At 43.2% G+C, this 15542-nt stretch overlaps 1 protein-coding gene across 1 annotated transcript in view; it reads right to left on the reverse strand.

The window, feature by feature from the left end:
* LRRC4C (leucine rich repeat containing 4C) overlaps positions 1-15542 on the reverse strand; it is a 168605-nt gene that overhangs the window by 19057 nt on the left and 134006 nt on the right. Inside the window, exon 2 of the mRNA XM_036258741.1 lies at positions 7146-7197. The gene's annotated coding sequence lies outside the window, so the exon portion shown is untranslated. The remainder of the gene's footprint in view (positions 1-7145; positions 7198-15542) is intronic.

Consider the following 15542-nt stretch of genomic DNA (forward strand, 5'->3'; position numbering starts at 1 on the left):
TTCAGAAGTTGGTAATGCAGTCAGTGACTCAGTTTCCCATGTTTCCTTGGGATTGATAACTAGCTGGAAGGAGTTGAGAGCCATTAACCCCACTTGCTGATTAATCCTTAAGAAATGCCCTGTGCAAGGTCATCATTGCCATTATAGGTGGAAAACAAGCAAACTAACAGTAGCACCCAAAAGGCATATGGATTTTTGTAGCGAGCAATGCCATCTAAATTGCCTTGCAAGGAATCAGAAGGAACTAAATACCACATATACAGGGCTATTCAGATTTTAAAATTACCTTCCAGTGTTTTACCAAGTACTCTCTTCCCTGTTTATTATTAAGCTGTGCAAAGCCCTCATTTCCTAGACTGTAGCCAAAAAGCACTAAACGTATCTGGGATTCATTTTATAGGACAGTGCTGAGAGAAAGAATCTCTAAAGTTATTTCCGCTCTAATAACACATAATTCTAAGTATGCTCACCAACACTGTATGGACGTTATTTGCAGGGAAACTCCTTTGACGTGGTAGCTCCCCGTCATCGATGATTTGAGACACTGCTGAGACAGCCTACAACCTCAGCCAACGCCACAGTGCTACACTGCGTGAGTGTGCATGTGCGGGTGTGAATACGTATAAGCAGTCTGGTGTTCGAGGGGAACTAGTAAATTCTGAACGGTTAGTGAAGGCTATGTGGACATGAGGTTTAGTAGGATATGTACTTTGGCCAAGCAAAAGGTCTAACATCCCAAGAAACAGAAAAACACAGGCATTTATCCCTTCAATGACATTTGCTGAGGTTCTACTAAGTGTCAAGCACAGTGCTCAGTTCTTGACCCTTAGGGCCAAGTGTTTCCCATAAATGTCAGTGTCGTGGGATAAGTGTGTAAACAAGGATCTGTACCATAGCATACAGAGCCGGAGACAAATGAACAGTTTTAGGAGAACACACTAAGAGAAAGAAGACAGAGGGAGAGAGCTCACTGGGAAAGCAGGCGTGTGGTGAGTGGGAGACGTATGCAAGTGAACATGTACAGGGCAGAGAGGGGCACAGCTGACTTCTATTAGGAACACATACTGATAACCAGTGGGATAGAAGGTACGATAAGTAAAGTAACAACAGGCTGTGAAAAATAGACAAAAGAATTTAGACTTTCTATTATGACATGGGGTGGGTTGTGGAGACCTGCTTGTTCTCCTTTTGTTGGAAGGGAATATAACAATGAGAAGAATATTTAAAGAAAAGCACCTTTGCAATAACATGGAGGATAGATAGGGAAGACTGACTTACACAGTAAGACCTGAAGGTCAACTAAGAAATTATTTCAGTAATTGAGGTATGCAATGATGAGGGCCAGGACGAGGCTTTGCTTTTTACCCATAGAGACCGACAAGCCATCATGATGTCCGTGTCTCTGTCCTGCAGTCCTCCCGCTGAGGGACGCCTTCATGCTTCACCGGCTCCCTAGATTCCTGGCCCCTAATTGGACACTCTGACTTCCACCTCTTTCGGACTCCCTCAAACATCAGAGCAGGTCCTGCTCATCTGGTCCTGCTCCCGCTGAAGCCTGCCAAGCTACTGCCTTCCAGTTTTCAGCATGACTTAAGACTTCAATAAATTCACCGAGATGACCCGTAAAACCCTGATAAGGAAATTCTCTTTAACTGAGTCTGTGTTTACGAGATCTGAGCGAGGGGAGGAAACAGAGTAGACGTTTCCTGTGATCTCCAGGCAACGCCATGTAATCAGAATACAGATAGCAGGGATGGCCTCCTAATTAGAACTGGAACAGCTTTCAAGTAACCTCCGCACTGCTCACATTGCACAAGGAGGAAGCCTTGGCGATGGCATGTCAGATAATGGAAATGACTGCAATCAGTGATTTCTTTGTTTCCCCTTAATGACCACAAAGGAGGGAATTATGCGGCCAATGAAGACATTTGGAAATCGAATTCTTATTTATTTACTTAAGGCAGTCCTCATTTTGCTTGGTGCCAGTGTTAACCATAGTCCATGCACATCAAAACAAAGTCCTCATTTTTGCACAGTTCTTTTATAACAGATTTGAGCTCAGTTACCATGGAACCTTGCCGAATGAGGACTCAATTCCAATATGAACAAGCTTCAGTTAACAAAGGTTTTCCTGGATTAATTTGGCTACAGTGTATTATTTTCCAAATTAAATCATGAAAAAAAAAACACACACACATACACACACACACAAAAACAGGAATACACATGAAAGCAATAAGGAACTCAGTCCCCTATGGTATCTTAATGGGATAAGACATTAGAGGGGGCCTCTATATGTCCCTATTTAAGCCATTAATTATCTACATTTTCCTTAGTTTAGATAATGAAAATGACCTGTTGGCTACTCCTCCCACCATTTTTCTTTATTCTCTAAATGATGCATGTAAGAAAGAATAATCCAATTGGAAAAACACAAGGCTGACACCCCAGGTGAATATTATAGATGACATTGATGCGAGCCATCTAAACTTCCTGTTCCCTTCTGTAAGGTGCAGACAGAGAAGATGCTCTTCCTGTGAGAAAGAAATACTGAAAAGATGAAGTTTAATCATAAGTAAATGTGACATCAGGCCTGTGTGGCTCAGTGGCTGAGCATGGACCCAGGCACCAAGAGATCACCGGTTCAATTCCCGGTCAGGGCACATGCCCAGGTTGTGGGCCTGATCCCCAGAGGAGGGCATCCAGGAGGTGGCCAATTGATGTTCTCTCTCATCGATGTTTCTATCCCTCTCTCTCTAAAATCAATAAAGAAAAAAAAAGGAAAATCCACAAAATGAGAGAAGAACATGAGATGGTGTTTACTCTTACACCTCCCAGTCTCATCTTTTAAGCCGTAACTGCCATGTGAACAGAAATGGAAGATGGTTGGAAATATAAACAAAACTCTAAGATTAATGGTTGGCAAACTACTGCCCACAAAGTTCAGCCCAGCACTGTTTTTTGTCAATAAAGTTTTATTGGAACACTTCGACACCCACCCATGTGTGTATTATCTGTGGCTGCTTTCACAGTAAAGCAGAATAGTGCCTTTGTGACAGACTGTGTCTACTTACTCTGTGGCCCTCTAAAAAAGAGTGTGATGACTCTGCTTGGGAGCATCCAGAAAGACTCCTTTTCTCACCCACTCTCCTCGGCCCTGAATGTAGCAAGACGATCCATTAGGGCACAGAAGAAAAATATTAAAATTTCTATTTATAATTTGTTTCATCTACAAAACAAGAAAAAAGATTAAGACTCACTAATTTGGCAATGGTGCCATGGGTCCCATAATGGGAGGAATCCTACGTAAAAGAGGGATTTCCATAACACAGAGGCATTGCTACGCATTACCTGCTCCTGTGCTCTTAGCTCACGGTGACACTACGACTCCTGTAGTGTGGCTTTGGGGATTGTATTATTTACTTTTAATTAAACTAATGCAAAAAAAAATAAAGAAGAGGAGCTTCCAGGGATTCTTCCAAAGACAATGCAGAATGCATATTCTAGTAATAAAGCAAGCATAAACATACAACCGATAAAAATGGTAGAGCTAACATTTTTATCAACTAGTATGAACCCTTTGAGGCCAGACACTAATTATAATTTAAAGACATGCTTATTCAAATGGATCCTTTATACCTGTGTCTGTGTACATGTGGTTGCACCCATGTATGCATGTTCGCGTGCGTGTTAATGATCACGCTCTCCAGTAAGCAAGCCCCACCGTACCCTTGCCCTGGCTGTATGTTCTCTTGTACATTCACTAGGTGCTCGCCGGATCTCTGACTGATACCCGACTGGAGTTTTTTCTTCCCACCCACCCTTTTGTTCCAAGCAGAAACATTGAATTGCTGTACAAAATCAATCCTTCACCTGCCCCGAGATTGACACTTATAGTTCTACATGTCCCTGGGAATCCTGAGAGAACAACTTGGAAACATGTCCGCCAGGGACAGATTTGCAGCTACTTCTTCTGCACTCCTTTCTCTCCTTCCCCGACAAGTTTCTTCCTCTTACCATTATTAGAAATATGAATTAAAATAGGCTGAATTTCAGCTTTTAAAAAAATTGATTTTAGAGGGAGAGGAAGGAAGAGGGAGAGAGAGATGGAAACATTGATGAGAGAGAACATCGATTGGCTGTCTCCTGCATGCCCCCCACTGGGGATCGGGCCCACAACCTGGGCATGTGCCCTGACCGGGAATCGAACCCGTAACCTCTTGGTGCATGGGTTGATGCTCAACCACTGAGCCACACCGGCCGGGTTGGATTTCAGCTTTAAAACTCATGTACATAGGACCCAAATAAGAATAACATACTTTGAGAGTTTGAATTATAAGAAGAACCCTAGAGACCCAGGTAAAAAATCTCAACTTCCTCCTTCACTATAGGGAGATGTTGTCAATAACAACTCTGGATCCCCGTTATGCTAACCTGTAGAATGGGTATGATATTATCTGTCTTTCCTTTATCATTGTTATCAGGATACCTTGAGATAGTTCATAAATTGTGAGATCATTTTAAACTATGAGTATTAGATAGTTTTTAAAGACTGATCATTTTTTACTTTGAATCCATACTTAAAAAGAAAATAATTCAGAAAGGTGGGGGAGGGAGGAAAACAGCAAACAACTTTCTAGCTGGCGTACACTCTCTGAGTACTTTACATATGCCATGTAACTCAATCCTCACAACAACTGCGTGATCTGTCAACTAGATGCTCTGTTAATCACTTTCCCCAAATCGCACTGTCGGTAACTGATTCCAGGTCGGTCTCTGTCGACCCCTTTAACCACAGCACTGTGTGCACACACTTTCTAGCTTTGGGTAAATGACTTAATCTTTTGGCAACTCATTTTCCTCACTACTACAGGGCACTGGCTACATTATCATCTCTAATCCTAATAAAAGTCCATTTCTTAGAAGTGCTTATATTCATTTTGTCACCCGGTTCGGGGGTCTAAACTTTACCCACCAGCTCCAGATCCATTTTCCTGCCTGACAGTGAATTGTTTGAGCTTAACTAAGACAACCTAAATTAAATTACATAGCAAACTATCTTGCGTACAGTGCGTGTACAATATACAGCACGTGTTTTCTTCCTAGATCAACGCATCTTTTCTCTTGGAAGATACTCAGCACAATGATTCTATGCTCCATGTGAAAGACTGAACATTAGGACGGAAGAGGAGCATCGGCCTGGGTTGACTTAATCAAGGAAAAGCCATCGCTGGGGTATGAACGTGGGCTGTGCTCTGGAGACTGCAAATTTTCCACTGGGTTCCTTCTTGCCAGCATGTGCTATTTGAGCAAACTTCACTCTCAATTCTTTTGTTTTTGAAGAAAAACATTTCCAGCTAATAACACAATTACACTTAAGTATCAGAGCTCATTTTAGTATTATTGCATTTGTTAAATCTAACTGAGTCCAAATTACTTCCTCATTGCTCATAAGAGAAGGGGAGGAGGGCGAAGGGGCCCAGGGAAGGGCTGAGGTGGGGCAGGACTGTGAGGGGTAGAGGAAGTGATAGGAGACGTATACGCACACACAGGGACGGAGGAAAAACAGATATCAATGCTGCAGAGAGCCTCAGGTCCAATAAATGTCAGTTAAACTTGCTGCCCACGGTTTCTATGGAAACCCCTTAAGTTAAGAGTGGAACACAGACATTTTTTGGACTGCAATTCACAAGCTGTTTATTTAATTATGATGAAACATGAAGCCGTTAAGGCCAATACTAGTATGATACTGATAGCATTTAGAATTCAACAAACAGGTATAGCAAAATAAAAAGTTAATCTCTCCTGTTTTGTAAACTATTAGCTTCATGTGAATTGCATACAACTAATATGCAGCTTGTTTTTACATTTGACAGGACTTCTTACATTATTTCTCATTGGCGAACCCCAAATTGGCTAAATGACATTGGCTAAAAGGGAGTTCTTCAGAGGTCTCGTGCCAATTAGACCCCCAACCCCCACGCCCAGTGAACAAAACCAAGGTCAGAGCATATTTTCAATTAAACCCCAGATAGCACCAAAGTGCAGCACATTTGAAAAAACAAGCTCATTAATACCTCATAGATCATTCGTGAGCAATGAACAGGTCTCTGGTGTTTTCCTGTCTTATCGACATTTGAATATAAAAATAAAGAAAATAGCTTCAGATTAGCTTTTGCCTTCCAAAATAAAAAAACCACTTTTAGTACATTATTCCTGGCGGCCCGGAAAAAAAAAATTTGACTAGGTGTCATGACCTCTCTGACTCTAATTGGAAAGATTTGCTTAGTCTGTATTTTGGCCACAAGGTATCATCAGATGGCTGAACTCTTTCAAATCGTCATTCTGTCGCTAAACACACCCGTGGTGTTGACCTGCTCTGTGCCAGGCACTGCGCCAGGCCCAGGAAGGCAAGAGGATTAAATCCTACCCCCAACTTAATTATGGACTTTGCAGAAGGGCATGCATTAATTTTATTGATAAATATTCATGGCTCATAGGTACTAGACTGAAATAAGTCCAGGATCCTGCCTTCCAAGGGACGGCAATTGAATGGAGACAAAAGACACTTGATCATAGATCGCAAGGCAAGAGGTCAGTGCTTTGCCTCCAGATCGTCTCTCGGTGGAAGGAAATGCCACCATGGCTGGGTTCTCCAGGAACAGGTAAGAGTGTGTGTGCAGACGGCATGATTGGCTGCCGGAGGCGTGGGGAGGAGGGAGCTGCAGAAATATCTCCTTAGGAGAACCAGCAGTCCGGCTCTGTCCACGAGCCACCACTACCCTTATAAAACCTTGAGCTCTGAAAATACGACGGAAGGAGGGGGCACTCCCAAGAGAGGGGGATCCCAAGGACAGCCATCGCTGGCATCAAGCTGGGAACACGAAGGTTGTTTCTAAACTGGCAGAGAGAAACATACAAGACATTTGCAGATGTGAATCTCAGTCTGTCTGTGGTACCACACTGCAGCCTGTTTTTTGAAACCCAGTAGTGGCTTGCAGCGGCTGGGCGTCCCGCAAGCCTCTCGTGCCAGCAAAGCCGGTCGCTGCGGCTATTGGAGGTGACAGTGTATAATGAGCCACTTCACATGAGCTGAGGTGTGCTCCGCATGGTGTGGGAAAGGGTTAGCATGAAACATCACCCACCTAGCTCTCCATTGTGGTCTCCATGCTGCAAACAGGCAACGTGTTTGACGATCTAAAAAAAAAAAAAAAAAAAAAAAGCATCCGTTAGAACAATTCAGCACATTTCTCTACCTGCCGCCACCACCATCACCACAGACAGCACTAGTGACAATCTTTATTGAATCACAACTGTATTTTAACACTCTCCTGGGAAGGAAGCCAAGGCTGCGATTTTATCCACTGGCCATTTTGAACAATGCATTGTTTAATGCCAATAAAAAATAATGCAATTGGTTTAAAAAGTCTGCAGTCTGTACTTAGTTCTGACTTATCAGATGCATGACCTTTAGCAAGTCACATTTTCTCTCTGTTCCAGCGTCTTGACCACAGGCACCTTGGCAGATCAAATGAGATAGAGTATTTTGAATGAGGCTAAGAAATAGGTAAACAGAATACTTTGAGTGTTAAGGTCGAATGGCGTGTTAAGAATTTGACATAGGTTTCTTCTGCAAAGGCCAACTGGGTTTTCCCCATGTTCACAACCAAGAGAGATACTAACATCTCCTCCCCCTACCCATCCTTCATGCTACCTCCTCGCCCCTCTGAACACCCCCTTGGCAATGGCAGATTAAAATTTAGAATCTGAGATCAAAAGCCACAGAGCACCTGAAGCAAAGAAACATGGAGAGGTAGAGTTGGCATTTTGCAAAGCACAATGAAGTAAACGGAACAATCTTTAATTCCACCCAATTCAGACCTTGACAGCTTAGACATACAGTTTGTGCCAACTGCACAAAGAGGAAATTCGAACAACAGCAGGTAGAAAAAGCTCATGCAATTAGTAATCAAGACCAAGGGACTGACATGGATATTCAAATCACCAAGAATTCTATCAGGAGTGGGACTGGAGAGAACAGGGAGCAGGTGTGAAAATCTTCAAGGCACGAGGGGGAGTGAAGTGTGGGTCTGTGGCTGACTCCTTCAAGGAGGTGTTAACAGGTAGTGGAGCCCGATGGTGTAGCTTCAGAGCCGAGTGTTTCACTGTGTTACATGGTTTGTTTGAAACAGATACTGTAAGTAAAACTGCTTCCTGAACCTCAGGGCAACATACCACGAGTGCATATCATTACTATTGCATAAGACTGAATAAGATTAAAATTTATTTTTGAGATGATCTGGGAATTTTTTTGTCATCAGTTTTCTAAAACGTGTAACTCAACCTTATATAAAGTTTCCTCAAATCTCATGGTTTCAAGAATCATTAACTACCCTTCCATAGGATATATAAGATATTAGTTATAAGTTAATGTGCCTGGATTTATAATAACGCGAGAGCAAGGCAACGGGTAGTGGTAAGTGTGTGTGGAGGGGCGAAGAAGAGGTGGGCCGTGAAAACGTATGTCCGTTGCTAAATCTAGTAGCCAATTCTCATTTCTCATATTAGGCAAGAGTTGGTAGCATTAGAAATAGTGACCATTCTGTCCTCCCTGCGCTTGGGCCCTAGGAAACCACTCTCGATTCTCCTTTGACCTCATCGGCGCTATGCTCAGCTCCCGTCACTAGTTCTGCCTTGTGTCTCGGGCCACTAAACCTTGGAGAGCACCTGGGCGCCCTAGTGGGTCTCTTCTTTATCTACACTCACTTTTATTTTATTTTTTTCCTTTATTGATTTTAGAGAGAAAGGAAGTGAGAGGGAGAGAGAGATGGAAACATCGAGGAGAGAGAACATCGATTGGCCGCCTCCTGCATGCCCCCCACTGGGGATCTGGCCCACAACCTGGGCATGTGCCCTGACCAGGAATCGAACCAGCAACCCCTTGGTGCATGGGTCGATGCTCAAGCACTGAGCCAAACCAGCTGGGCTATACTCACTCTTTTTTTTTTTTATCCTCACCCGAGGACATTTTTTCATTTTTTGTTCAGGTAGAGTGGGAGGGAGAGAGAGGAACAGAGAGAGAGAGAAACATCGATGTGAAAGGAACACATCGAGTGGCTGCCACCCGCACGACCGACCAGGGCCGGGGACAAACTGCAACCGAGGTACGTGCCCTTAGCGGGAACCGAACCCGGGTCTCTCAGGACCGCAGGCCGACGCTCTAACCGCTGAGCCAAACCAGCCAGGGCTATACTCACTCTTTAAGTGATTCTATAGTGGCTTTAAATGCCATCTACAAATGAAAGACTGCCAAACATATACCTACAGCCAGCAATGCAGACTGCAGACATACGTGTGTGTGTGTGTGTGTGTGTGTGTGTGTATCTGCTAATTTTTAAGACCTCCGGTTGGAGGCTTTGGAAATCAACCTCTCCAAAATAAAACTCTTGATTGTAACTCAACCTGCATCCCTGACAAAGACTTTTCTAACAGAAATGCATTCATTCATTCATTCATTCATTTCGTTCATAAAAAATTTTAAGCTCCTTTGTGTGCCAAGCACTTTTTCAGGGACGATCCTCTTAGTAGCTCCGGCCAAAGTCCCCTTGAAACTTGACTTGTTGGTCTCATCTGCACTTCTGCATCCTGTTACCTCTGTACCTTATCACCTTTGTATCCTGCTGCCTATACACTGGAAACCCTGTACCTCAAGGGCCGCCTCCCTTCTCACTCCACGGCCATGTCCTCGTCCGTTCTCTCTGTGCAGAATTGAATTCATCCAAAGCTTGGTCAAGATCTGCCGTCTGTTACTGCTCCATCTTCAGCCTTGTTTCCACAGAGTGCAGGGATCCTATCAGAATGAGGGTCAGATCACACTCTTTCTTCTGCTTGATGTCGAACACCTGTTCGTGGCGTGCAGAGTAATATCAAAGTGCTCCCAGGGCCTGCGAGGACATGTGTGTCTGTCCTGCATCCCTCCTACTGAGCTCACCTGTGACGGCCACCACTCCCGCCCAGTCCACTGTGGCCACGCTGGCTCCTTGCTGTTTCTGCAACACACCGAGCACACTGCTTCCTCCGCTTGGCAGACCCTTCGCCTGACAGTAGTTCTGTAGCCTTCGCTCTGTAGTTCTGCACATGACTGTGTCACGCTTTGTCCGATGTCTACAGGGTTGGCTGCTGCACTTCCTCCAGGTCACCTGCTCAGAGAGGCTTCCCTAGCTATGCTGCCTAAAATATAACTACCCCTTTATTCTGCTTTATTTCTCTTTACAGCACGTCTCACAACGACAGATAATGCACGTTTATGTATGTATGTATGTATGTATGTATGCATGCATGCATTTTCTCTCTCCTCTGACAGTATGAGGTCTCAGGATATAGAGTTTATATAATTTGTTTATTTATGTCAGTTATTTATTCATTTTTGTTTTGTTATTCCTCACCCAAGGATATTTTTTTCCACTGATTTTTCAGAGAGAGTGGAAGGGAAGGAGTGAGCGGGAGAGAGAGAGAAACATTGATGTGAGAGAGACACATTGATTGGTTGCCTTTCGCATGCATCTCGACCTGGGCCAGGGATTGAACCTACAACCCAGGTAGGTATGTGCTCTTGACCAGGAATCGAACCTGCAACCCTTTGGTGTGCTGGTCAGTGCTCTAACCACTGAGCCACTGGCCAGGGCTAATTCGTTTATTGACAGAGCCCATCGGTGGTCCAGTGATAGAGATGAGGAAACTAAAGCCCAGGGAAGTTGAGAGCCTCTCCGAGGGCTTTTCTGGAGAGGATGGGGTCAAAGGGGTAGTGCAAACATGGAGATAATGATGAGTTCTAGGTCAGCGTGTGATAGCACACGGCAGTTAAGCTCATAAATTTCGTCATTAGATGCAACAATTTTGTGACTTGGGCAAGTTCTATAATATCTTTAGATTTCTATTATTTTCATACAGAGCCAAGCTCAGAAGTGGAATGCACATCAAACAAGGCCGTGCCCGTAAACCAACTGGCCTGGCCTATCATGGGCTCTCAGAAAATAGGAATAATTATTATTATCTGTGAGCATTTCACTCGTGGTTTATTAAACACTGCTCTAAATAATGGGAGAATGGCGAAACAATTCACCCACTTTTATAAAATGAGTACCTGGTGCTAAATGCATTACTCAGCCCCCAACACAGGATCATGTCCGGGCAGGGGAAATCACACCACAGATTAGAAAATCTTCTCACGTACATTATTTTGTCTGGCCTCCACAGTGACGGGAGGTAGGCAGAAGGGATTCTATTTTTCCATCTTGCAGATGAGAAAGCTAAAGTATAAGGAAGTTAAATAATGCGATTAAGTTAAAAAAAACAAACAAAACCACTACTAACTGAATATGATAATTGTTAAGACACGAAGTTAAATCTGTAGAGCCCTAGGCTGGTGCTTTGCCCAATATATGATGATCTTTTAGCATGAACATGTTAAAGGAAAGAAGGAGGTACATATGCTATGATTCCTTCCAAGGTTCTCTGCACTTAAAGGAAGTAGCTTTATTAATGTATTCCTTTTAACACATTGCACTATCACTTCCATATGGGATGAAAGGAAGAAAAAGTATTGAGCAATTATCAACGATGTGTTAGTCATCTACATGCATGTCCCATCCCTGTGTGTGTACATGATAGACTGCATGTCCTATCCCTGTGTGTGTACATGATAGACTGCATTGCCCTGTCGGGATAGTGTTCTTCCATCTGCTGTGCACACACAGCCCAGTTACAGCTGTGTAGTATGTGCTCAATAAATGGCTTTTGAATAAGTAAATAAAATGGCTTATTTGGTTATGCACCAAAAAAAAACAAAAAACCAAAAAACACCAACCAATGAAGAAAACCTGAATTTAACTCACAATCAATCAGTAGGATTAGAGAAAAGTTGATAAAACTGTTATTTTCTGTCAAAAACTGTGGACATCGACAACTGTATAGTTTAAAATAACGTTTGCAAAGAGAGACAATGACTTTGGAAATGTCCAGTGTCCCAGTCCAATTCTGGAATTTATGAAAATCCTCTCCAGATTACTACTGGTTATATAAACTTTTATGTACCAACCAAGGGAAAAAGAGACAATAATTTTATTTTAATGGAAAGTCTTATAACTTCAGAAATTCAACTTGTGGAAAAAGGATTAAAAATAAAGCCAATATGATTTCACGTATATGTGAAATCTAAAAAAACAAATAAACAAAATAGTAACCAACTCATAGATACAGAGAACATTTCGGTGGTTGCCGATGGGAAGGGAGTTGGGGGAATGGATAAAAATGGTGAGGGGATTAAGTCCAGATGGGCAGTTACAGAGTAGTCACGGGGATGTAAGGTGCAGCATAGGGAATATAGTCGATGATACTGTCATAACTGTATGGTGCCAGGTGGGTACTAGATTTATCGAGGTGATCACTTTGTAAGTTATATATTTGTCAAATCACTATGTTGTACAGCTGAAACTTATATAATATTGTATGTCCACTGCAATTTAAAAAATAAAAACGATTTAAAAACAATCAGCTTTCGAATGGGATGCCGGAGCTGTGTATGGAAACAGTGTGTAAGCTACAAAGAGAGCAGGTCGCGGGTAAAGACAGCGTCTAAATTCCCAGAACCAGATCTGTCTTTAGAGATTTTATGTGACCTGGGGTTTCCCAGAATGACGAACAGTAACGCCCTAAGTAGCAAAGTCTTAGTCAGTACCACTTTGAAATTTGCAACTGAAAATTAACCAGGTCCCCTGTTGAGGTTAAGCATCTGCTTATGTGATCCATTGTTTCTTTCACACATGGAAACATCCCTGGGAAGTTAGGCTCCGATTGAGCCATTTGTATTTTTAAATTGTTCATTTAGATTCAGCTTTTCTGTACTTGGTTTATATGCCGTTGCTTCTACGTGAGTTAATCTCTATGTCCCTCTGCCTGGTTTTCAATACAATATAGTGGCATGGTGGGGGAGAAAGCCAGGATAAGTACATTCGGTACTGGGTGAAAAGGTGTCTTGTCTGGCCCGACCCGTGTGGCTCCGTGGTTGAGCATTGACCCATGCACCAAGAGGTCCCCGGTTGATTCCAGGTCGGGGCACATGCCCAATTGGCAGGCCCAATCCCTGGCAAGGGGCATGCAGGAGGCAGCCAATCGATATTCTCTCTCATCAATATTTCCATCTCTCTCCTTCTCCTTCCTCTCTCTCTAAAATCAATAAAAAATAATTTTTTCTTAAGTGTCTTGTCTATTAATTCCATATAGCAGGGTCCACAGAGGAGTTACCCACTTGTGCAGCCATGGCTTTAACATACAATGTCATGGCCATTTGCAAATCATGGAAAGTTAAGGCGTCATGATGTTTTCTTTTAATATAGTTGCTCAAATACTATTACTTCTGAATAGCTCTATTCTGACTTGCTCCTTTGTCAGCCGAAATGCCCACAGAGGGAATTAACCACTTGCTTATCATTTTTTTCCCATAGTATTCTCTTCATTATGCCAGTTACCACCTTGTGAGAACCCAGACCTTATCCTAGTCATCAGTACATCGCCACTGCGGAGGCTGTGCTGAGCACACACAGGAAATGACCATTTTCTAATTAAAATGAATGAATATTTGAATGCAATACGGGTGAAACGATGGATGTTACACAGATACCTCTTCAGCCATCAGTGGCACCCTAGTTTAACACTGGAGATGTTACATACAACGTGTCCTTGATTTTCAAAGAATGACTCCAGGTCGACCTCCTGCTGTAACTGATCTGAACCTCGAGGCTGCAAGAACACGTGATCGCTGTGGTCTGTGTAAATGTGGCATTTATCTTCATGAGTGTAGTGATGAAGAATGGATCAGGACTGGCAACAGTCACGAGTGACTTCTCTCTCCTCACAAATGAAGACAGATAGCACAGCATATCAGCCACTGTGCATTAGTACATTATCTATATATATTTATCCCCACTTGCACCCACGCAAACAGACAGTAGGCCCTTTCCTCAACTGGATTGCTTTTTACTTTCAAAATCTACAGCCAGCAGTAACACCAGAGAACCGGCGGGAGAGTCAGAAGGGATGAAAAATGCTGAAATAACTTCTATGAGAAAGGCCGTGTAACCCGAGAGAGGGTACCTCAAAAGACCCCATCTCTGGGATCTCTAAAACAGCCGCAGGCCTCAAAATTAAATTTTCACCAGTCTGTGGCTGCTGTTGTTAAACGAATGCAACAGAAACTCACAAAGACCCCCCAAGGACACTGCCTAGGGCACGCTGCCACCTGTGGAAAATGCACTGAGAAGGTGGTCCTGACCGAGTGGTTTCCAAGACCTGCTGAGCTTCTAACAGTCCTCCTGGTTACTGTATTCTCAGGAGATAGTAAATATCTTCGAGTGATACGCATTTTGAAATTTCCTAGTTGAAGTAGTGTGCTGCATGAAGCTTGTTGCACTTTGGCAAGGTGGGCGGGGTACGAGGGGCTGGATACTGACATCAGCAGGGATGCGCGCGCTCCCTGCCCAGCTCTGCGTTAGATGAGGGGACCCAAAGTCTGCCAGGACTGGACGGTGCCTCTTCTGGCTTCTAATGCTGTAGCATGGAGGATCCTTTAAGTATTGGATTCAAACTAAAGCCTGGCTTTGTTGGGAAGAATCTAGCCCCCTAAATCTAGTTCACTAGAAATGTTTGCATCTAGATTACCAGAAAGCCAAGTCTTGTCCTTGCCAAAGCACTTGGGAGCTGCAGTCTTGGCCCTAACCTGACTTCTCCGCCGTGTTTAGTCCTCCTCTCCAGTTGAGAGTGGGCGATGGGCCTCCACCCACAGGCAGAGCAAACCCTGCCATCTTCTCCAGGTTCACTCTCACACTCAGCTTCATGACATCATGGCTTCAGATTGAGTTTTCATCTTATGTTCCAGGAGCTTATACTCTTTACTCTGTACTACTTTGGAAAGTGTTACCAGTTTGGCCCCAAGACCATGACTTCATATGTATCTGTGATCTCTTACGGGATTTCTGACCTCTGTATTAAGTCTAAATCTTTCTCATTATAACACAGTCAATATCCCAGGGCGTCAATGACTTAGGATATGGCTTGTTCCCAAAATTTCTAGATATCCAACATTACCACCTAATCCCCTCCAGCACTGAGAACCTTTCTGAGATGCATCTCCCTCAACATTAATTGCACGCTTACTAAATACCAGGGGTGATTCTAGACTCTCAGGATTCTGCAGTGAGTCAGGCAGTGAAGAATGGAGCATGGAGCTTCCCTTTAGGAGTTAGACAGATAACAACAAACTAGAAATATCAGGTAGAGATAAGTATTAATTCAAAACAAAAGACTGATGATTCAGAGAATGACTAAGGGGACTATTACACAGATTTGGTCTAGGAAGAACCTTCTGAAAAAGAGACATTTAATTTGAAGAATAAGAAAGAACTGAGACAGAAAATGATCTGGGAGAAATATATTCCAGGCAGACAGAGCAGCAAATGTAAGGCTCCAAGATGGAGGGACTGCTATCA

This window comes from Molossus molossus, unplaced genomic scaffold (genome assembly GCF_014108415.1).
Source record: "Molossus molossus isolate mMolMol1 unplaced genomic scaffold, mMolMol1.p scaffold_m16_p_13, whole genome shotgun sequence".
Lineage (NCBI taxonomy): Eukaryota > Metazoa > Chordata > Mammalia > Chiroptera > Molossidae > Molossus > Molossus molossus.